This window comes from Neofelis nebulosa, chromosome 5 (genome assembly GCF_028018385.1).
Source record: "Neofelis nebulosa isolate mNeoNeb1 chromosome 5, mNeoNeb1.pri, whole genome shotgun sequence".
Classification (NCBI taxonomy): domain Eukaryota; kingdom Metazoa; phylum Chordata; class Mammalia; order Carnivora; family Felidae; genus Neofelis; species Neofelis nebulosa.
This window is the reverse complement of record NC_080786.1, coordinates 27,038,965-27,063,953: the sequence shown is the minus strand read 5'-3', so window position 1 is coordinate 27,063,953 and position 24,989 is coordinate 27,038,965. Positions and strand designations below refer to the sequence as shown.

Here is a 24,989-nt window from a genome sequence, read left to right as displayed (position 1 = left end):
GAGCAGAAAGAACCAGATGCATTAGGAAACCTAAGAGCCTATAATAGCCATAGGCTATAATAGCCATACAGGTCTCTGGAGTCTCTCAACATCTTTGTGAAATTCTTCAGCACCTCTGTTGAGTCCCTGCTTTCTTCACCAGAAGGAATAAAACTTTTTCTTAGACTAAGCCAGAGATGGCAGTTTACTGGCTAAGTTTGCTTCTCTGATATACTTTGACAGAACAATAACCTTTCTTAAAAGTTGCGTATAAATTCATTTAGATCCTATTATAAGTTGGGTTCTCCCAGAAGCAGTGTCTGATGCAAGGATTTGGGTGCAAGTAATTAGTTAAGAAAGTGCTTCTGACAGAAACTGATAAAGGGGTCAGGAAGCAAAATAAGGCAGGGGAAGAAGCCAAACAAGGATATGATTTCAGGTGACATGCCGGACAGCCTGATTCCACTGGGAACACTACAGCATAATTGATACTTCAGAGTTTATCTTTCCTAGAGGTAAAAGAAATGGGTTTTTATAACCTTTACCCCATTGGCCATGGATGACCAGGAAGAGGGGAGGCCATAATCTCTAGGCACTTGTCTTTATCAGGGATTAACTCCAGGGCCCAAGAGCAAACCTCCAAAGGTCACAGGGGTGAAACACTAGCAGCAAGGCACGTAGGGGCTGGGAGCTGGGCACACAGAGCTAGTAAATGTGATCTGAGGGCTCCAGATGGGGTACATGGTCTCCAGTTTGCCAAAGTCCAACCACTCCCAATACTTGTCCTTGGCTAGCTGCAGCATCAGGGGTTCTATAATTGAGGGGCCTGAGTATGGCACTGTAGTTGGAAGCAGGTGCTGGGGGCAGGGGCCCTGACTTGAGGCTATGCTTACTTAGTCCTTTGTACAAGATGGAAAACCTGAAGTCCATATCTGAGAATGTAGAATGTAATGAAGGGGAGTTGATAGTAAAGTCCTCCCTTCCCAAGTCCCCCCTCCTCCCCCTTGTCTTCAACATCATATTCAGCCACTTCATTTCTTTGGCCTGGCCTCCAAAGATGTTTCAGCTTGGTAACTATATACCTTGTGTGATGAAAGATTAATGGGATCAGAATGTCAGATTTGAAAAGACTTAGAGATTTTTTTTTTATTAAAAAATTTTAAAAACCTTTTTTTAATGCTTACTTATTTGTGTGAGAGAGAGAGATAGGGCACAAATGGGGGAGGAGCAGAGAGAGAGGGAGACACAGAATCTGAAGCAGACTCCAGGCTCTGAGATTTCAGCACAGAGCCCGACGCAGGGCTCGAACTCACGGACTATGAGGTCATGGCCTGAGCCAAAGTCAGACGTTCAACCAACTGAGCCACCAGGCACCCCTAAAAATTTTTTTTTTAAGTTTATTTATTTCTTTTGAGAGAGAGAGAACAAGTGGGGTAGGGGCAGAGAGAGAGGGGAGAGAGAGAATCCCAAGCAGGCTCCGCACTGTCAGCACAGAACCTGATGTGGGGTCTCAAACTCATGAACCATGAAATCATGACCTGGGCTGAAATCAAGAGTCAGATGCTTAACCAACTGAGCCACCCAAGCGGCCCAAGACTTAGAATTTTAGATACATCCCGTAACTTTATGGTTTGTGAAAGGCAGTTCTAAAAAGTTGTAACTCTTTTTTTTTTTTAAACATGAGCTATTCATGGGCTTTGTGTTAGATGATTTTGTCCAACTGTAGGCTAATGTAAGTGATCTGAGCATGTTTAAGGTAGGCAAGACTAAACTCTGACACTTGGTAGGTTAGATGTATTAAATGCATTTTTGACTTACATTTCAACTTTTGATGGGTTTATCAGGAAGAAGTTGTAACTCTTACTATATGGGACAGACTATGGGAGCTAGTCATGGGACAGACTATGGGAGCCCCTACGTCTCCTGTGTTCTGTGGGATTGCTTCATCTAGAGATCAGCTTTATCCAGCACTTCTACACATGTGTCACTGGGCTGACTCCACGGGGAAACCGAGTTGGACGAACTTATTAAATCGTAGAGTGCAATGTAAATGTTTAAGTGTGGTTATGACCTCAAGAAATGTCTTGCCCTACTGAAACTGTTAAGTTTTGAGGGGCAGCAGCTACAGATTATTGCACAGAAAATGGAGGGCATTAAACCAATTCTCTCTATGATGCCTTTCTAATATTGCCTAAATGTATTTTATATCCTTAATGTTTCCCACAAATTCACCCATAAAGGTCTACTTGATTTTAGTCCACTAGAGCTGATGACTGAGGTAGTTTAGGAAATTGGCTTATACTTTGCATTTAAAAAACATGAATGAATCTGTAATTGTAACCTTCTGAACTGTTCCAAGCATTAGCTTATTGAGGATACATCCCCAGAAACATAGAAATGCCAGTTCAATAAGATAATGCCCAAACTAACATTTAGCCCTGTGCTTGGCGTACAGAAAGCAGCCAATAAAGTTTTTAAGAAACAGAGAAAATTATATAAAGCACTGCAGGCTTTTGAATTAGATTGGAATAATATCTTGAGATGCCTTTCATTTTAATTTTTTCCAAAACCTACAAGGGAGGCAGGAAACTTGACCTGTCTACTAATTGAGATAGTTCTCAAGAGGAGATCCAGGGAATTTGGGCTGACTGGTGATGAATTAGACAAAAGACTGGTGATGAATTAGAACACACATCTGTGGGTTGAAATATGGGAGTCCAGGCTGACTGATGGGCTGAAGCTGAAGATGGGGCAGACACGCTGGGAACCTGGGAAGGCATCACAGAGGGTCAGAGAAAGGGAGGCTGAGTAGAGAGTGGAGCTTGAGACTCAGCACTCTCGATTTTGTAGCATGGTGGACCTGTACTGCTCTGGAGAAGAAGGTAAAAGCAACAGGCCCCGGCCTGAAGAATTGAGGATCACACATTTTGAACACCTGGAAGTCAACTGCTGCCTGCAAAACCCAAGGTTGTTCTGGGAGGCTAAGAACTAGTCTGGCATAACAAGCTGTCTCATTTGTTTGTCTTCATGACTGACATCTGATGGAGTCATTTGATTCTCATCAAGCTCCATGACAAATGATGGTGGGTATGAGTTATTTGGCTCTTAAACAATGTAAGTGCAACCCAGGCGGTCTCCCTCCCTTCCCCTTTCAGAAGGCAGTATCCTCTTAGCTACAGGGACAAGCAGAAAATTCCGTATTACCAGAGTTCCCCCAGCATCTTAGGTGTTTCATTCTGTTCTGTTAGCTACCCTCCTCCTTCTGTGTGTAGTGCTGGTGTTTCTAAGGTTCAGTGCACATGATAGGCTGAGCTGCCATGAGGATGGGTGGTTAAAGCCTCCCTTTTTTGCCCCATGGATCATTCAGTTATCCTAAGACTGTCATATCAAGGCAAACAGGTAGAGTCAAATTTCATTTATGAAACGGTTAGGCAATTTCTCCACCTTTTTTTGTTTTTTGAACATTTATTCATTTTTGAGAGACAGAGAGAGAGCGCAAGTGGGAGAGGGGCAGAGAGAGAGGGAGACACCGAATCTAAAACAGGCTCCGGGCTCTGATAGGTCAACACAGAGCCCGATGCAGGGCTCGAACTCACGAACCATGAGATCATGACCCGAGCTGAAGTCGGACACTTAACCGACAGAGCCACCCAGGTACCCCAGCACAGGTTTCTAAGGAAGGGAAATAAAAAGTCAATTTCTCTTTCCCCTGGACGAGGGGAAGAAGTGGCTGCCCTTTTGCAATTCCCTGTATGAGGCACAGACAGACCACTTCCTTTTGTTAATTATACCAAGTACAAACATACTGCCCAAACACAGACATTCTCTTTCTAGGCTGGGAAAAAAATAACCAAAACCCATTCGGAGGAGTAAAAGATTTTTTCAATTAGCATAGAGTCTTGTCCAGCCCTTGGAGTCAATGGGCCCCATTGATTGTGTAGAAGTGTATTTGATTTCTCTTCTGCTCTGTTCTCATACCTACCGGCATAATAGAAAAGCTGTATTATTAGTCTTCAATGACTATTTTTTTTTTTATAACATATGGATTAGATTAAACTCTTCTGGTTTAGCAGTAGGGAGCTATTTTAACTCTTCCTTGCATCTACAACACCCTATATGCAAAAAATGTTCCATAAACGTTGCTTATAGCGATAACAAATAGGGGAGACTGACTTGGGTCTTTTTCTATAATCATGCTTCTCCTTTTGCCACTGCCAGTCTCTTTCTGGAGAGAATTGCAAAATAGATCAAGATGTCTTAAGTCATCTTTGCTCTCTGTCTTTGCTGCCTCCCAGCATCAGTGGCAGAGGGGTCTCCTGGTGGTCCTATTGCTTCCAGCAAAACCTGTTCTTGTTGTCTGAAATAAAATTAATAAGCACTTAAAGAGTTACCCTTCCAAGGCTTGTACTTAGAACAGAGATTACCAACTAAAATTCCCACTGGAGTAGACGGATGAATTAAACGAGGAGAGGGGGTAGATAGCTCCTTCTCAGCTCCAGTCACATACTGTGATGAGGAAGGGAATGCTGACCTAGTATTGCCAGTTATTTCAATATTTAAAGACAAATTTTTAAAGGCTTTATTTATTTTTAAGAGAGAGAGACAGAGCATGTGCAGGGGAGGGGCAGCGAGAGAGGGAGACACAGAATCTGAGGCAGGCTCCAGACTCTGAGCTGTCGGGACACAGCCCGATGCGGGGCTTGAACTCACTGACCACAAGATCATGACCTGAGCCAAAGTCAGATGCTTAACCGACTGAGTCACCCAGGCGCTCCAGGGTTTTTGTGTTTGTTTGTTTGTTTGTTTGTTTGTTTGTTTGTTTTGAGAAAGACAGAGAGAGAGAGAGAGAGAGAGAGAGAGAGAGAGAGAGAGAGAGAGAATCCCAAGGAGGTTCCACACTCAGTACAGAGCCCGATGCAGTGCTCAATCCCACGACCCTGGGATCATGACCTGAGGCGAAATCATGAGTTAGACGCTTAACCGACTGAGCCACCCAGGTGTTCTCTTAATTTTTCAAGAAAAGCTGGAAAGCTTGATTTTATGTAAAATCTTCAAATTTTTTAAGTGAGGTATATAACATGATACCATTTAGGTAAATTAGAACACAAGGGCACATTGTGTGGTATGTGAATTATATCTCCATAAAACCACTTTAAAAATCACACACACACACACACACACACACACACACACACAAATATAAGCATACAAGCCCACTCCTAGCTACCTATCTAACAAAAATGGATGGATACTTCCATAAAAAAATCCAGTATAAGAAAGTTCAAAGCAGCTTTATTTTGTAAAAGCCAAAAATGAGAGATAAGCCAAATGCCCCTTGTTGAATGATGGTTCCATAAATTATTGCCAAATCAACTATTAAATTTTTTTTTTCAACATTTTTTATTTATTTTTGGGACAGAGAGAGACAGAGCATGAATGGGGGAGGGGCAGAGAGAGAGGGAGACACAGAATCGGAAACAGGCTCCAGGCTCTGAGCCATCAGCCCAGAGCCTGACGCGGGGCTCGAACTCACGGACCGCGAGATCGTGACCTGGCTGAAGTCGGACGCTTAACCGACTGCGCCACCCAGGCGCCCCTCAAATCAACTATTGATAAGACAAAACTGAGTTAAAAAAGGCAAAACTGAGTCAAGAACTACCCTCACAAAATCTTTGTAGTGCTTCATGGTGGGAAGGGCAAACAAAGGCAAGATAGTTACTGACATTTCGAAGTCTGCTTTGAGGGGAGTCTTTCAACATAAGGAAGTGGATCTTGGTTAAAACTAGGTAAGGGTAATGATGCAATAGTTTAGGACTGATAGACCCAGCCAGGCAAAGCAAAGGGTTTAAAGCGACGAAAAGTATAAATTATTGTTTGATGAGTTTCTTTCAGGAAGTTGCTGGAATGAGTAAAAAAGTGGTTTGCAATTTTTATCTTCCTGGACAAGAGTTTACTGAAGCAGTAAAATCATACTGATGATACCAATGGAATAGTAAAGTCACATTAACGTAGACAGTAAGCTGTATGAATGTAAATGGTTTGGGTTCTCACCTTCCATAAGAGAATGAATACCTTGTGGTAGATTTATAAAATGAATACCACTCAGCAATAGAAAATGAATAAACTACTCCTACATGGATGAATTCTACAGGCATAATGGTGAGTGAAAGAAGGCAGATGATGAAGAGCATATACTATATGACATGTCCAAGAACATGTAAAATATTCAAAAACAGGCAAAACTAACCTATAGCAATAGAAACTGAATAGTGGCACCTCTGAGGGGGGAGGGGCAGGTGATAGCTGTATTGCCTGCTAATATTGCCTGAGAAGGGGCACAAGGGGACCTTAACAGAGTGTTGGAAATATTCTATGTCTGGGTGGTAATTACATGGAGATTCACTGAGCTTTATACCTAAGATTAAGAGACTTTATGCACTTTAAAATATATATCTGACCTCAATTAAAAAACATGAATGCATTCAAAGAAAAAAGATATGTATTATACACATTAAAACAGTTTTCTGGGGTTGGAGTGGGGAAAGAATGGGAGGTATAAGGATAAAAGGAAATTATGAATGTAAACAAACAAGAGAGAGACCTGGCAAGAATCAAAGATGCCAACACATCAGGAACTGCAATTATGTAATGACTCACTCAACTTTCTCCTCTTGATATCCCAAATTATGTATATTTAAAAGATTTTTTCTTGGGGCGCCTGGGTGGCTCAGTCGGTTAAGCCGCCGACTTTGGCTCAGGTCATGATCTCGCAGTCCGTGAGTTCAAGCCCCGCGTCGGGCTCTGTGCTGACAGCTCAGAGCCTGGAGCCTGTTTCAGATTCTGTGTCTCCCTCTCTCTGACCCTCCCCCGTTCATGCTCTGTCTCTCTCTGTCTCAAAAATAAATAAACGTTAAAAAAAATTGTTTTTAAAGATTTTTTCTTGAGAGAGTGAAAGAGATAGAGTGCAAGTGGGGTAGGGGCAGAGAGAGAGAGGGAGACAGAGAACCCCAAGTAAGCTCTGTGCTGCCAGTGCAGAGCCCAACGCGGGGCTTGGTATCATGAAGTGTGAGATTATGACCTGAGAAGAGATCAAGAGTTGGATGTGCAACTGACTGGGCCACCCAGGAGCCCCAAAATTTAATTTTTTTAAAAAGATAAAATCAACTATAAAATGTACATATGTCAAATATTTTGTTTAAATCGTTAATAAGGTAACCAGTAAGATGTTACAACCAGTTCAAGAGACAGTTTATTAAGAGCAGAAACTTACAGGGCATAAAGAATTTTGAAATGAATTTTCCAAATAGGTGCAAACTGGATCCACCAAGTGGACCTATCTATTCATCTATGCAACAACCAATTGCATTTCACTGGACACAATTAAATTGTATTTATCTGGACAAGAATAATTTATATTATCAGTTTTCTAAAACTAACATAATTTTTAAAATAAATAAATAAATAAAACAGGGGCACCTGGGTGGATCAGTCAGTTAAGCTTCTGACTCTTGATCTCGGCTTAGGTCTTGATCTCACAATTCATGAGATGAAGCCCTGCACTGGGCTCTGCATTGGCCATGCAAAGCCTGCTTGGGACTCCCTCTCTCCCTCTCTTTCTGCCCCTGAAACACATTCTCTCTCTCTCTCTCTCAAAATAAATAAATAAACTTAAGAAAAAAGTTAGCCAAAATTAAAAAAAAAAAAAAAAAAAAGACCAAAGGTAGTGAAAGGAAGAGTTTACTTGGATGGGTGAGCTAGAGAGGATACCACCACTGAGCCTTTTATACCCTTTCTTAATATATATGTATATATACATACATATGTTCATAAAAAGCATGTTATATATATATGTATACATACAAATACAACACCAGCAGTTCTGAGTACACATGTATACAGGCCTGTTTTAGCCCTTGAACCTTAAGTTTTCAAATGCTGTTTTAAAAGGTTAAATGTTTGAGTTTCCTAAAACAGCAAAATCATACTGATGATGCCAGTGGAATAGTAAAGTCACGTTAATGTAGAGAGTAAGCTGTATGAATGTAAATGGTTTGGGTTCTCACCTTCCGTAAGAGAATGACCCTGAAGGGGTTCCTAAAGGTCAGGGACCCCTAAGGGTCATCTGTTTCAAAAATGTCTCAAGTTACAAGAATGACACCGTCTTGCAGATTCTTGGCCACCAGTCAGCAAAAGGGGTACATTTTAAGAGGCAGCCCTGTCTTCCGGCTGTCCAGAAATCACCCCCTACTTCCCAGCCACCTTTCTTCCTGCTGGTGTGGCTGGTCCTGATTCTAAAATCTAGGTGGTTTTTTGTTTGTTTGTTTGTTTATTTGTTTAATTTTTTAAGTCTATTTACTTTTTGAGAGAGAGAGCAACAGAGCACGAGCGGGGTAGGCACAGAGAGAGAGGGACACAGCATCTGAGACAGTCTCCAAGCTCTGAGCTGTCAGCACAGAGGCCGACAAGGAGCTCCAACTCACAAACCCATGAGATTGTGATCTGCACTGAAGTCGTATGCTTAACCGATTTAGCCACCCAGGCACTCCTAAAATCTAGTTTCATTGTGTGTTTTTATTTTTGGTTTTTTAATTTTTTTTAAGTTTATGTATTTATTTTTTTAGTAACCTCTACACCCAACAGGGGCTCCATCCCACGACCCCAAGATCAAGAGTCACATGCTCTTCCAACTGAGCCAGCCAGGTGCCCTTCGTTGCATATTTTTAAAAAAATCTTACATAAGAGATGCTAATCTGGATTTCTGATGGAATATCAAGATGTCTTTTTCATGGTCATTTGTCTTATTAGGTTTCTTTCTCAGGCAGTGGGAGAAGATGCAGTCCAATTCTTGATCATGAGCCAGGAGGAAAGGCAGAGAGCTCTCAATTTCACAAAAGGAACAAAGCTTCATTTATAGCATGCCACTGCACATGATAGAATTTCATGAGTCAGTCGATAAGGATAATTAAACAGTGTAGGTCAAGGACTAGATACAACCATTCAACTTCCTTAAAATCCATTAGGCAAAAGCTTGAGGAATATTATTTAAAAGCTGCAATATTTAATCATCGGTGCATTTCTTAAAGTGCCTTATTGCTGCTAAACAATGTTGAGAAAGTAATAAAAGCCCAAACCCTCAGCAATATTACTATATTTTGAAATTAATTTTTTGATAAAGGAATAATCTTTTCTTTTCTCCCTCTGTCTGAATTCCTTACTCTTGGCCTTCCTTCCTGTGCTTTACTCTCCTTGGACTGGTGTCTCTCCCCTTCAAAATCCTTTTTCCAGGAAGCATGCCAATTTTTCCCCTCATCTTTTATCACTCAAGTTTTTCAGTCCTTTAAAAAAGTTTTTAAGTAATTTTTTGTTAAGTTTATTTATTTACTTAGAGAGTGCAAGTATGAGTGGGGGAGGGGTAGAGTGAGAGAGAGAGAGAGAGACAGAGAGAGACAGAGAGAGACAGAGAGAGAGAGAGAGAGAGAATCCCAAGCAGGCTCTGCCCCATCAGCACACAGTCTGATGCAGGGCTCGAACTCACTAAACGTGAGATCATGACCTGAGCCGAAACCAAGAGTTGGATGCTTAGCCGACTGAGTCACCCAGGCGCCCCTCAGCACTTTTAATACATAGTTTCTTGTAGCACATTTTAAAATATCAACTTTATTGAACTGTAATTCACATATAAAATGTACCCGTATTGAACCCAAGTTTGCTGGGTTTTGACAAATGTCTATACTGCTATCGCCATCACCACAATCAAGATCGAGAATATTTCCATCACCTCAAAAAGTTCCCTCATACTCTTTGCAGTTAATTTCCCCACTCCACCTCCACTTTTGTCCCCAGTATACTATTGATATGACTGTAAACTAGCTTTGCTTATTCCAAAGTTTCATATCAATGGAATCATACAGTATGTTCTGTTTGGGGTCTACCTTATTGGGCTTTGTAGAATGTTGTTGAGATTTATGTGTTATTGTGTGTATCAGTTTTTCTTCTTTTGATTGCTGTGTTGTATTCCATTGTACAGATATACCACAATTAGTTGATCCATTTCCTGCAGTTGGAAATTTGGGCTGTTTCCAGCGTTTTGCTACTATAAGTAAAGCTTATATGAACAGTTGTGTACAGGTTTTGTGTGGACATGTATTTTCATTTCTCTTTGGTATATACACATACATATACATGCACATACACACAAATATATGTGATTATATGATAAAATGTATATTTAACTTTATAAGAAAACTGCTCATTTTTTGTAGCGGTTATACCATTTTATATTCCTACCAGCTGGTATGAGATTTTTCAATTCTTCCACATTCTCACCAACACTTGATATTGTCCGATTTAAAAAAAATTTATTACATAGCATTTTATTTTTTTATTAAAAAGATTTTTTAGTGTTTATTTATTTTGAAAGAGAGAGGAAGAGACAGACAGACAGAGCACAAGTGGGAGAGGGGCAAAGAGAGGGAGACAGAATACAAAGCAGGCTCCAGGCTCTGAGCTGTCAGCACGGAGCCCAATGTAGGTTAGAACTCACAAACTGTAAGATCATGACCTGAGCCAAAGTTGGATGCTAACTGACTGAGCCCCCCAGGGGCCCCATATAGCATTTTATTTTTAAAAAAAACTTTCTTCTCATAGAAAACATTTTCACATTAAAGATTCCTAGAGTGTGAAAATAACAATTTTTTACTTACAGTTTTATATTTGTAGGCAGATTATTTTAGGACAAGTAAAATAATGGCATTTTAAGATTAAATCTCAGTTTAGAATCTGTAATATTTTGATCCATCTCTAGAGGGGCCTCTAAAGTACCTGCATGGAACTTCTCTATACTCAAGCTCTCCAGGCTCTTCTTTCCAGGATTTAGAAATTAGTAATGTGAAATATCAGTATTTCCTCATTTTAAGGTTTTCCGAGGACATGTAACCATCTGTAACTGGTATCGACTGAAGAGAGAGAGAAGTTTTTAAAAATTAAACACTGGGGCGCCTGGGTGGCTCAGTTGGTTAAGCACCTGGCTTCCATTCAGGTCATGATGTCATGGTTTGTGAGTTCGAGCCCCATGATGGGCTCTGTGCTGACAGCTCAGAGTCTGGAGCCTGCTTCAGATTCTGTGTCTTGCTCTCTCTCTGCCCCTCCCCTGCTCACACTCTGTCTTTCTCTCAAAAAATAAAAAATAAAAATAAAAATAAAAATAAAAAAATAAACACTGATTTTCTGCAAAGTCTTTACTTATGAGTTAACAATCTTTCCCTTTCTCTGTCATTCCCAGGACAAATAAAGAAGTTTGATCATTTATTGATAGCAATAAAGCTGAATTCCCTTCAAGAGTTTGATTAGCTAAAAGGCAAAAAGCTCATATATGATGTTTAGTTATCCTGTGAGTCTTGTGAGAAGCTGGGAGACAACCCCATAAGCTCACCAGAATAAGGAACCCGGTCTCCAAATTTCTTGGATACAATTCCTCTCGAACCTTTTCCCCAAAGACTAAATTCTAAAAATAACCAGGTGATTAGGAGAAGAGGTTTGTCTCACCATTGGACTTACCTGCTATTGCCTCTTTATCGTGAGTTGAATGGTGTGACAGAGCAGAGACAAAGAGGTGTACAATCAGTTCTCAAGGTGTTGAGTCAAAAAGGTCAGAGCTTCCACGGTGTGGCAACAGCTTTGCAGATGCCCACATCATGACAATTGAAATAACAAAGCCCAACAAAGGTGAAAGCCGAGAGGGCCCAAACACCTGCCTTGGCAGCTTTTTGCAAAGCATCTCCTCGACCATAGTAACCACTTGTCCAAGGCCCCAGTGACTATGGAGACTGAGGGCTGCAGCCAGGGGTAGTCCATCACAGAACCAGGATTCAAATAAGCAGCTGGAATTAGGCCCAGGAGCAAAACACTGCCAACCCTCTCACCAGTCCAGGGGAGAGATGCAGCCTTGGAACCCCAATGGTGGTTGGGTTGAATGTAATGTGTTCTACACCATCCTGGGGCAGGTCAGTCCTGGAGAAATGCTGAGACACGAGCCAAGTCTGACCACTGGGATTCGTAGCAACAGAGCTCAGCCTCCTCGGGCACTGCCCAGGACACGCAGCCTCCAGAGACTCCCCATCTCTCTCCTGAAGGCTCAAGGTCACCCCCAGATTTAAAAATTTTTGTTGCTCTAGTGGATGTGTAGAGATATCAGATTGTAGTCTTAATTTACATTTGTCTGCATGCCAATGGTAGCACATCTTCATATGCATATATCTTCTTTTGTGAAGCCCCTGGCACTGTTTTGATTTGCAGCCTGGGGCCTTTTTTTCTGTTTCTCAAACACTACTAACTTGTTCCTCCTCACTATCCTTGACTTGCTTTGCATTTGCTCTGAAGTTCTTCCAGATTGTCTCAGACTGACTCCTTTTCATCAGTGAGATCTCATCTCAAATAACACCTCAGAGAAGCCTTCATTTTTCATCACCTTACCCTCTATGGTTGTCTTTAGAAGACTTTTATAACTGCCTGCAATTATCTTATTTCTGTATTTGTTTATTTTCTTTTGTTTCAGAAGTTTTAAAAAAGTTTATTTTGAGAGAGAGAGAGTGAGAGAAAACAAGTAAGGGAAGGGCTGAGAGAGAGGGAGACAGAGAATCCCAAGCAGGCTCCACCCTCAGCACAGAGTTGATGTGGGACTTGAACCCATGAACCGTGAGATCATGACCTGAGCCAAAATCCAGAGTCTGACGCTTAACAGACTTAGCCACCCAGGTACCCCTATATTTGTTTACTTTCTTATCATTTGCCTATCTCCACTAGGATGTAAACTCCACAAGAGTGGGTCTTTGTCTGGTTTGTGGTCAAGGAGGAAAATGAAACTATATAATCAAAGACTGGATACAACCATATGACCTCCTGAAAATCCATTAGTCGAAAGCCTGGGAAGCATTATTTAAAAGCTGCAGTATTAGATTGTTAGTGCATTTTTAAAAGTGCTTTATTGCTGCCGTTAAGAACAGTACATGGGCCAGTGTAAGTGCTCAATAGGTATTTGCTCAACAAATGGCAGTGCAGAGTTCACAAAGTGCTCTCATAAGACTCTCACTTCAATCGTCCATTTATTCCATTCGCATTTGCTGAAAACTATGGAAATATGCCAACCATTATGAGGATATAAAGAGGAACAATTATTCCTCCTCTCAAGTTGCTTGTGATATTTTTTTAAAAAATGAGTTCTTATTGCAATATTAATATATGTTAATGATAGAAATTTAAATAGTACAGAAGAAAAAGTCACTGCTTCTTCTCAGAGATAACCATTATTAGTAGTTTCCTTTGTATCCATCTAGAATGTAGACAATTATACACATGTACACATACACGTACACATATACAGACACACACACACACACACACACATCCCCCAAAATGGCATCTTAAGAAAGCATAGGGGCTTTTTTTTCCAAAAATTTTAATGTTTATTTATTTTTGAGAGAGGGAGAGAGAGTGAGCGGGGGAGGAGCAGAAAGAGAGAGGGAGACACAGGATCCGAAGCAGGCTCCGGGTTCTAAGCTATCAGCACAGAACCTGAATCAGGGCTTGAACCCACGACTGTGAGATCATGACCTGAGCTGAAGTCGGATGCTTAACTGACTGAGCCACCCAGGTACCCCAGAAAACATAGTTTTTAAGTTGTTCATGATGTTATGGTGGAAACTAGGGTTGCCAGACTTAGTAAATAAAAATATAGGGAGCTCAGTTACATTTGAATTTCAGACAAACAACAAATAAAAATTTTTAGCATAAGTATGTCCCAAATATTGCATGGGATATACTTCTACTAAAATGTTTTTGGTTGCTTAGCTGAAATTCAAATTTAACTGGTTACCCTGTGTTTTACCTGACAATCCTGAGTGGAGACAGATGTTCCAAATGATCAGTTACAATATGGTGCTATATTTTCAGTAACAGAAGTCAAGACACAGGTTGAGGGACCACTGAGGAGAGACTGACTAACTCTGCTAGGCAAAAACAGCAAAAGCAGACAGTTGCACTGGGACCCAATATATGGATAGGAGCCTGATAGATGGAATTAGAGAAAAAGGTCAGGAAAGAGCATATGCAAATGAAAGCTGTGGAGAGATTGGGCAGATTTGGAAAATAGTATGACATTTAATGTCAGAGAGGTTTTAGGGCCCAAGAAATTCGTGGGGATAAAATAGCTGGAATAGGAAGAAGGTAAAGGGCAAATGGGATCAGATTATGATAGATTCTATACACAGGTCAAGAGGGGAGCTATTATTCTGTGGACGAGCATTTGCCAGACTCTTCTTACCTCAGCCTTTAAAAAAAGAAGTTGTGGAACCCCTTTCATAGAAATATGTAATCTTTCAAATCCTTGTTGAATTTTTTTAAAATCATTTTTATGGTATATTGTAATTGAGCGAACCGAAGCAAAATTATATAGCTATTGTATTATGAAGTTTATTTTAAATACGCTCCTGAATGTCAGTAATATATGGAGACAAATCTTGAGTGTTCCCCAATTAACAATGAATGCATGCTGCTTAATTTACTTTTAATTCTGTAATAAGTTTGATTTGTCAACTAATAAATTAGGATGTGACATATTATACAGTTTGGCTTTGAGGCCAAGTATATACGAAAGTGTGGAAGTGAAATTTAATTTTGTTCTATGGCATCAGAAACCGTTTATATTCTTTTCACGACCTGATGTGTGGAATTCTTGCACTTTTGCAGCTTAAGAGAACAGATTTGTTTTTGTCTTTTAATTTTTTTTTTAAGTTAATTTATTTTGGGAGAGAAAGAGAGAGGAGAGGTGAGGCAGAGAGAGAGAGGGAGTAAGAGAATCCCAAGCAGGCTCTGCACTGCCAGTGTGGAGCCCTACTGCAGGGCTTGAACCCACAAACCATGAGGTCATGACCTGAGCAAACCAAGGGCTGGCTGCTTAACCAGTTGAGCCACCCAGGTGCCCCTAACATTTTGTTTCTTAATGACAGGATAGGAGACAAGGTTTCAGACTTTTCTTGGTAAATAACACATGGCTTGGTATGCACGGGATTTTCATCCAGCAAAGTAAATTACATTCCAGTCAAAGGGAAAAGAATTGCCACTATATTCCCTCTTTTTAACACTGTTTTTGTAATTACTTGATGCACCTTCAAAGCTTTTGATAAGAATCATGCAATTTACAGATCTATTGATGTACATGAGGCAAATTGGTATTATTATAGTTTTTTCTTCCCATTATCTTGTTATATTGCAATATTTATGTTCGACAGGCTTTCTGTCTTTAACCGGTGGTTATACAGGTTAGTGAATTATAAGGCTAATGTCCTTAAAACCACCATTCATGTCAGAAGACAGAGATTTTCCTCCACATGTTCTGTCCCAGTCTCAACTCATCCTTCCCTCATGACAAAGCACTATCTTAACTTTATGATATTTACTTCCTTATTTTTCCTTACAGTTTTATAATCCAAGTGTGCTAGACTTGAGACTGAATTCTATAGTTTTGCCTGGTTTTTTGTTTGTTTGTTTGTTTTAAAGTTTGCTTTTTGAGTCTTTTAATTTACAGGTTTCCTCTTCATATCTCTTGTTTTTCTCTTTGCAATTATTTGTTCTAGAAACATGAGAATTACTCCTGTAGCTTCCCACAGTTAGATTTGTGGATTATATTCCCCTTTTAACATGTGCCTCGGTCCTCTTATTCCTATAAATTGGTATTTGGATCTTGAGGCTTAGTGAGATTCAGACTTAATTGTTTTAGCAAGATCATTTCACAGTTGGTGATATATTCTTCATTAGGACACACATAATGTTTGATTGTCTCTCTTTTGTACCCTGAGCCACTATACATGCTTAATGTTCAGATGATTTAGTTATTTAGGGGTTGCAAAAAGTAATATTCTTCTTCTCAATTTTCTTCTTCATTTATTTGTTGGAAATCATTTATAAAGAGAAACTTTGCCTCAACTATTATTTGATTATGTAGTATAAAGTTCATATAGGAAAGGCAGGTTAAAGAATTCTTTCCTTTAACTTCCTGATTTTCTAAATGAATAACATCTTCAAGGTGACCAACTAGCTGTGTGTGTGTGTGTGTGTGTGTGTGTGTGTGTGCAAGTGTGCACGTATGTGTGTGATACTGAACTCATGAATTTAAACATTATTGATGTGTTCAGACCTCCCATAGATATTATCCTTATTCATCCTAAAATCATCTCGTCTTTAAGACAACTCTTCAAGTTGGCTTCCAAGTCCTCAAAAGATACATTTTTTTTCAACGTTTTTTATTTATTTTTGGGACAGAGAGAGACAGAGCATAAACGGGGGAGGGGCAGAGAGAGAGGGAGACACAGAATCGGAAACAGGCTCCAGGCTCCGAGCCATCAGCCCAGAGCCTGACGCGGGGCTCGAACTCACGGACCGCGAGATCGTGACCTGGCTGAAGTTGGACGCTTAACCGACTGCGCCACCCAGGCGCCCCAAAAGATACATTTTTGAAGTCTGTTAACAAGAAGAATTTGGGTGGAAGAAAAGACCACAAAGAAAATAGGAATTTTGCACCAAAAAGATTTGGTTTGGCTGGCTTAAGGAATTTTGTTTTGTAGTCTGTGCATACCATATTTCACTGGAAATTGAATTTTCTTTAATATTGTGAGTCTCATGCCAGTGTGGGTGGCAAGATTTACCAAAGACAAGCACTATTAGAATGTGAGTCATAGAAACTCTACCTGACTGAAGAGAAATAAGAGGTTGTCTGACAGGTCCAAACTATCTTTCTTGCTGGGAAATAACCATGACTGGCCTTGAAGAGGAACCACCCTCTCCTGTAGGTGATGCATAGCTGAGCTTTGGCAATAATTTACAGTCTCTGGAGCATTGGTGCTGTCTGATATGTCCTCAAGCCTCTTTGCCGTTAATTGCAGCTTCTCTTACTAGACTCTATGTTTAACCCCTTTGAAACTGTTTAGTATAGGGAAGTGTTTGCTTTCTCAGTGAAATATTTTAAACACACAGAAAAACAAAAAGGGTAACATTACAAACATCTGAACAAGATGTTTGTTTAGATCTGAACAATCTAAAATTCACAAGTTTTAGGGGCACCTGTGTGGCTCAGTCGGTTAAACGTCCAACTTCAGCTCAGGTCATGATCTCACGGTTTGTGGGTTCGAACCCTGCAGTGGGTTCTGTACCAACAGCTGAGCCTGGAGCCTGCTTCAGATTCTGTGTCTCCCTCTCTCTTTCTGCCCCTCTCCTGCTTATGCTCTTTCTTTCTCTCTCAAAAATAAACAAACATTAAAAAATAAAAGAAACTCTGCCCCAATTAAAAAAAAATAAAGTAAAATTCACAAATTGTATTATTTTGTCATACTCGCTTTAGACCATTTTTAAAAAGAAAGAAATATTAAGCATATGGTTCTCTTTGTTCTCTATACTAGTCCTGTTTACCTCTCTCATTGTAGAAGCAGGTGCTTCCAATGTTGACATATCCTTTATTCGAATGTTGACATATCCTTCCTGTGCATATTTTTATGCTTATGCTTTAGATGTACATATCTATGAAAAATATTTAGAATTGTATGTTTTCAAAGTTTATATAAATGTTATGATACTGCATGGCATCTCATCCACTATCTTGCTTTTCTCACTGAACATTTTGCTTTTGTAATCTATCTATATTGACATATCAAGTTTATTGACTTCACTGGTACATAGTAGTCCATCATTTGAATATACATGAATGTATTTATGTATTCTCTTATTAGTGTACACTTACGTATCTCATTTTTTCCTATTGCAACACAGTAGAATCCTTGAATATGCATGTGGGAGAGTTTCTCTAAGGATATATGTGGAAGCAGAATTCCTGGGCACAGTGTATCATAAATCTTCAACTTCACTAGATATTACCAAATTACTCTCTGATGTGGTTATATTAATTTATATGCTCACAAGCAGGGGTTGCAAGTTCCTATTTCCCCATAGTGAGTGTGATGAGACTTAAATTTTTGTCAATCTGATGGATATGAAGTGGTATCTCATTGACATTCTAATTCTTTATTTGCCTGATTACTAATTAAGTTGAATATCTTCATATATTTATTGGTCATTCTTTGTTTTTTCTTCTTCTTCTTCTGTGAGTTGTAGGGCAATGCTATTGAAAATGTTAGAGGGTCGGAGTGTGTGGGTGGCTTAGTAGGTTAAATGTCTGACTTCAGCTCAGGTCACGATCTCATGGTTCTTGGGTTTGAATCCTGCGTTGAGCTCTGTGCTGACAGCTCAGAGTCTGGAGCCTGCTTTGGATTCCGTGTCTCCCTCTCTCTCTGCCCCTCTCCTGTTCGTACTCTGTCTCTCTCTTTCTCTCTCAAAAACAAATAAACATTAATAAAAATATGAATGCATGCCATAGCAAAAATCAAACTTGAAAGGTCACCACAGAATTTCAGAATAGGGCAAACCTTAAATAAATTTAAAAAAATGTCAGAGGGTAATGACTGTAATGGGGATAGTCAGGGACTGGCAGTCCTCACTATCCTTCTCCCCAATTTATATCTTTACCTTAAATCCATGTGACTTCCCATTCTCCTGTACATTTCTTGTGTCAGGTATCCAAGAGAATAATATAAGGCATGTCAACTAAAGAAGAAAAATAGAAAATAAACTCAAGGATAGCCATAAAAAGTTCTCTGTTCCCTAACAGAGACACTGAAATCTGCTTGGGCTTACACATTTAGCTTTTAGGCTTTGACTTCACCCTCCATAACTTTGCTTTTCAGGGTCTCCACTTCTCTCTTTCCAGTCTCCGAAGGTACATCTTCATTGTCTGGTGTTTTGCGTAGATGAACAGATTATTCTTGGAGGTGGCCTATGTTGTGAGTAAGAACAACAATGGGGCTCTGGAATCAGATACTAATTTGGTTGCTGTTTCTGTCACTTAGTAGCTTTATCAACTTGAAAAAGTTTCTTAACCATCCTAGACTTAGTTTCTTCAAGATAACAATAGTCCCTACTTCATGGTGTTGTAATAATGATTTATGGAGTTAATATATATAAGTACTGAGAACAATTGGGCACAGTAAGTCCTCAATGTCAGTTATAACAAATCATCCTAAAAAACCACATAAATAAAAATATGCTATTTAAATTCAATATTCTTATCTTGAGTGAAGAACTTTGAAAGTCCATATGACATTCCTGTAAGTGGATGTGATGTTTTCCGTGAATAATAGACATAGCAGTAACTTTAGGGTGATTTAAGTGAAAATGATTCAAATGCTAACAGAATTTCAACTTGGTGCTGAGGAAGAGATGACTAAATTATGAAAACTTTCATTCATTCATTCATTCATCAAGCATATATTATGACTTACAACATGCCATGAATGAATGTTCTGCGCAAGACGATGGAGAAATAAAAGGGTTAAATGATGCTTAGTATCTGCCATTAAGAAACATTAAGAAGTTGATAGGGGAAAAAGCTGCATGAGCAAATTAATTAATTCAAGAAATTTTACAACAAGGGTATGGTAGGAGCATAAAGGAAAGAGTTGCCAATTCTACATGAACATGTTGGTAAAACTTCCATAGAGAATAGGTAATGAGGAGGGAGACCTCTCCAGTGCCTTTCAACTTCCAATGGGTAGTTGCTGTTGGGTTGAGCCAGCAGGGAGCTCTGGGGTTAAAGGTGGTATTGGAAGAAGAAGCCTGGGAACATAGTCAAGGTAGGAGGGTGCTTGAACCAGGTAGTCTGTGGCTCCATTGTCAGACCAGAGATGCCAGGTAGTCATTAGGAGGATCCAAAGTCAGGATTGTGAAACCTGGTTCAAGGCACAGCCAAGGCCTATCAGGCAATGACAGTGGAGTTGGAGGTACAGCCCAAAGAAATAAGAGGTTTGTTGTCCAAGATCTAGCTGGTGATTTAGGCTCATTCAATCAACGAGCCTCTTTGACTATACTGAGTGCAGGCCTTGGGATAGTATAAAGTTATGTCTGCCAAGGTGAACAGATGTCACCTAATTTGCCATCTCATAAGTCTGGTTTCCTGGTTATTTTTCCTTTTTATTCTAGTTCATGTGGGTGATCTCATCCTTAGCATAATTTTTGCTAATATGCCTAAAATTTAAAAATCCTGCTTAAGAAGAGTCTCATTTCCATTCAGCCATATTCAGACAGTAAAATACATGAGTTCCCTGTATTATGTGAAATGTATCCTGTGGAAATTGTGTTTAGTGGTTTTGGTGTAAAATTGCATCATCCTATTTAAGGGCTTAATGAAAGATTCCGGGGGAAGGTGACCAAACAGTGATGATACAATGTGGAGGGTGGCCCAAAAGGAGAGTTGCTTGATATCTGAGCTACTGGATTAATGGACCTGATTTAAATGCTAGCATAATGTCCAGTAGTGACATCTATCACCTAATGCATGCCTGGTGGAGCAGTGGCCCATTTGGAAAATAACCTGCATCGTATGCCTTGCCTTCTTACTTGTGCTATTAATTTGCTTTCCATGGATCAATGACTGTAAAGTGTGATAAGAATTTTGGCCAGATCAAGAATGAGTTATCAGTATCTATAGAAATGGCCTGCTTTCTGGCAGAGCAGTAATACTTGTGTAACTTTGTTGAAGTTCACAACTGGGGAGAGATCATTGAACCCAGGCACGAACTTCGGAAGTCTTTGAAAGCTTCTCATAGAGTTACCTTCTACTTCATGATTTGAGGCTAAATTCAGACGTCATCCTCTGAAAAATTAGAAACCTCCCAAACCGGCTCATTTAAAATAATATTACTAAATAAAACCTCCAGACAGATTTCTTATCATTAATTCAAAGAACACCTGTCTGTCTCCCTTTATATCTTCTTAATAAATTACTTTTACCCCCTAGACAAAGACATCCTCTGTCACTCTGCCAAGGCCTTACCTACACACTGGATCCACATTAATAGAAGAACACAGATGGATGCTAATTGCTGCTGTAAGAAAACTTAGCCTTCCTGGATATGAGGAAATTAGCTTCTTTGCAGTGTGGGTCTTTCCTGGAATCCATAGTCCGAGATGGCACAAAATTACTCTGAATCTAAGGTATTGAACTGTGCAGGAAGAACCTTGCTCACACACTAAGAATAGTCCTAAAATTCTATATTCTCAACTTCCTACCTTAGTGGAAAAGCTTAGGACTGAAGACAGAAGCCAGCCCAGCTTTTTTAAGTCTGTATGACCTGAAGAAGAAGCTGTGTGTGTGTGTGTGTGTGTGTGTGTGTGTGTGTGTGTGTGTGGTGGGAGACAATGGAAGGTCATGGTGTGGTACTTAATTTGTTTGAATAACAATCCAAAGCAAAGAGGAAGATCTACATAAATGTCATGAGCAGGTATGTGAGAGGGTATTACGGGCAAATCTTGATATGTCATTACCAGTTATGTGCTTTCCTTTGTCCTGTAGCAATGCACAGGCAAATCAGACACATTTAAAGGGACAGTGTGGGATGTGTTTCCTTTTATTTCCTCTGTTCTATTCGTTTGGCTTTATGTGTCCTGTTATAATCTGTTTCCAAAGTGAGAAGTAGAATTTTATAATTGTTCTTTCATCCACTCTCTTCCTAGTGAATCGAGCATTGATTGAATCAAGATTTGATGTCCTTGGAAGCCCATGACATCTTCTCAATCTTGGTTCACTGAGGCTCGGCACTGGGGTATGAAGCAGAGGATAGGAGCATGGTGGCCAGCACGTGGTGAAGGCACATGGAAGAGGAGTGTTGGAATACAAGCAATGGGGCAGACTCCGTTATTCAAGTGTTCATAGCAGAGGTCCTCTGCTCTTTAGCACGGGTGGGGGTTTTAGCAACGATGGAGGCTACCACTTTGAGTTTCTCTCTGCCTGTTGACATGTTCTTTGAAGTGTGGATATTTTATCTGAGTACAGACTGGCTCCTAATTGTTATGGTAAGGTAGAGGTTGCTGAGAAATTTTTGTTTAATGTTTATTTATTTGTGAGAGACAGAAAGTGGAGAAGGGAAGAGACAGGGGGACAGAGGATCTGAAGCAGGCTCCATGCTGACAGCAGAGAGTCTGATGTAGGGCTCGAACTCATGAACTGTGAGATTATGACCTGAGCTGAAGTCAGATGCTTAACCAACTGATCCACCCAGGTGCCTCCAGGGTTGCTGGGAATTGTATTGAACTATTATGGTAACTAGATTAGCCTTTATCTGTTAGGAGTACTATCTCAGCAGCTATAGAAGTCGAGAATGTCTGAACCCAAATTTTGTGCTCTATTGGATAAATGGTCTAGGAAAGGCAGGGAAGGAAGTTGGAAGGTTTTTTTTGAGGTCTTTAAGTAGCATTCTACAAAATAAAAATATAAAGAAGCTAGTAGAGCCAGAAGCTACGAGGATTGGCTCTTCTATGGAGAGACGTGATTTCCTTGGTGATCAAAGAGGAAGTAGCTGGTACATATGTTGGAGGGGGACAGTGGTGGAGAGGGAATACACTTTTTTTTTTTTTTAGAATAATCACAAGTAGGATAATGTTTTTGTCTGGGGGAGGGGAGAAGTCTGAAATAAAGTCATAAAGTCCATTGCCAGAATATCCCCTTTTAGGTTTAGAGTTGGAAAAGAATGTATTAGATCTTCACATCACCTTGACCTATTCCTAACTCTTAAAGTCTCTGATGATTAGGTTAGAGGTTTTTAAAAATAATTTTATTCATTTAATTTTAAAGTAATATATATGCCTAGTATGGGGCTCAAACCTATAATGCCAAGATCAAAAGTCACAAGTTCCACTGACTGAACCAACAGGTGTCCCAATGGTTAAGGTTTTTTTGTTTTTTTGTTTTTGAATTTTCATTTATTTTTAAAATATCATTTATTGTCAAATTGGCTTACATATAACACCCAGTGCTGATCCCAACAAGTGCCCTCCTCAATGCCCATCACCCATTTTCCCTCCCCCTCCCCCCCCACCATCCATTGTCAGTTTGTTCTCTGTGAGAGACTCTTAAGAGTCTCTTGTGGTTTGCCTCCCTCCCTCTCTGTTTGTGACTATATTTCACTTTCCCCTCCCCCATGGTCTTCTGTTAAGTTTCTCAAGACCCACATATGAGTGAAAATATATGATATCTGTCCTTCCCTGACTGACTTATTTCACTCAGCGTAATACCTTCTAGTTCTATCCACGTTGCTGCAAATGGCAGAATTTCATTCTTTCTCATTGCCAAGTAGTATTCCATTGTATATATAAACCACAGCTTCTTTATCCATTCATCAGTTGATGGACATTTAGGCTCTTTCCATAATTTGGCTATTGTTGAAAGCGCTGCTATAAATATTGGGATACATGTGTCCCAGTGAATCAGCAGTCCTGTATCTCTTGGATAAATTCCTAGTAGTGCTATTGCTGAGTCGTAGGGTAGTTCTATTTTTAATTTTTTGAGGACCCTCCACACTGTTTCTGGTTAAGATTTTAAATGGAGTCATCTAGGGTGGTTTGTGGATGAGAGTTTTTCAGGTTGTGAAACAGAGCCCAGCATCCTAGAGACCAGAGGCTTTTGAATCCTTGACCCCCGGGCCTCTTTAGCAGAGTTCTGGGACTCTAATAAGACCTACAGCATCTTCTTGGTCAGCTGAAAACTGGGGCTGGATAGCTAAAGAGTTCTTGCACCAACTATGTCCCAAAGCCTGGTGGTCTCCCATTGTCATCCATTTTAGATTGAGTTTAATGCCTTTGGGGGCCATAGCTAAGCAGGGAGAAGAGAAGACAGGGATTCCACCTCAGGCTGTTAAGAACTTATTTCTTGGTCTGAGCGCACAGTGGGCCTATTGCCATTAGCCAAAGTTTACTCAGATCAAGGAATTTTGTGATACCAGGATTGGTGAAGAGATGAGGCTATCATCTATGTCCTGTGGTTCTCAAGCCTAGAGAATCATCAGAATCACCTGAGGGAGCTTTTAAAATTTACAGAACTTGGAGCCTCTAGAACTTGTTTTACAAAAACAAAAAAATTAACCTTCCTGACATGGTTTTTTTTTTTTTAATGTTTATTTATTTATTAATTTTTTTGAGAGAGAGAGGAGAGAGCGAGTTCAAGTGAGCGAGCATGAGTGGGGGAGGGGCAGAGAGAGAGGGAGACACAGACTCCAAAACAGGCTCCAGGCTCTGAGCTGTCAGCACAGAACTTGACATGGGGCTTGAACCCATGAATTGGGAGATCATGACCTGAGCTGAAGTCAGATGGTTAACCAACTGAGCCACCCAGGCACCCCCTGACATGGTTCTTATTATCAGCCAGGTTTAGGAAACACTATATAAAATAACTTTCAGATCCAGAATGTTAAAGAGAGTCCTGTAATTTAGCAAATTAATGTTCTTGTAAAACTGATGAAGATTGCTGGGGCCCTGAAGATCCAGGGCCCCAGAAGGGTGACATCAGAGGGTAATTAAGTTGAAGCTATTGTCATATTTTATACACATTGAGTTTCACATTCATCTCGATACTTATGGAGGCCCTTGTTTTCTGAAGTAACACCTAGTGATGAGAACTTCCCTTGGGATCCATCAGAGCACCTTTGTGACTGGCAGGTGGGTGGGAGGACAACTCCTGGGCTTCCTTCTCTGATGATATTTTCTGAGTAGTCATCATGACCTGATGTTCTAAGAGTCTTTCCTGGTTTAGATATGAAGGTGTGTACCTGCCATCTTTTTATTATTTTTTTTAAGAGAGACAGAGACAGTTCAAGTAGGGGAGGGGCAGAGAGAGGGAAAGAGAGAGAATCCCAAGCAGGCTCTGCACTGTCAGCTCAGAACTGGACATGGGGCTTGAACCCACTAACCAGGGAGATCACGACCTGAGCTGAAACCAAGACTCAGAAGCCTAACTGACTGAGCCACCCGGATGCCTCCCCCCGCCATCTTTAATTTCATAAGGATGTATTCTCATTTATACCTGAGGTTAAAGATTTTTTTTAATGCTTATTTATCTCAGAAAGAAAGAGAGAGAGAGAGTG

The 24,989-nt window shown here is 40.1% G+C and overlaps 1 long non-coding RNA gene and 1 pseudogene across 2 annotated transcripts in view; one reads left to right on the top strand and one right to left on the bottom strand.

Annotated features, from left to right (window-relative positions):
* The window catches only part of LOC131511832 (uncharacterized), a 66,376-nt gene that overhangs the window by 22,108 nt on the left and 19,279 nt on the right, over nucleotides 1–24,989 (top strand). The gene's annotated exons all lie outside the window — the stretch shown is intronic.
* LOC131511827 (succinate dehydrogenase [ubiquinone] cytochrome b small subunit, mitochondrial-like) lies at nucleotides 11,376–12,097 on the bottom strand (annotated as a pseudogene).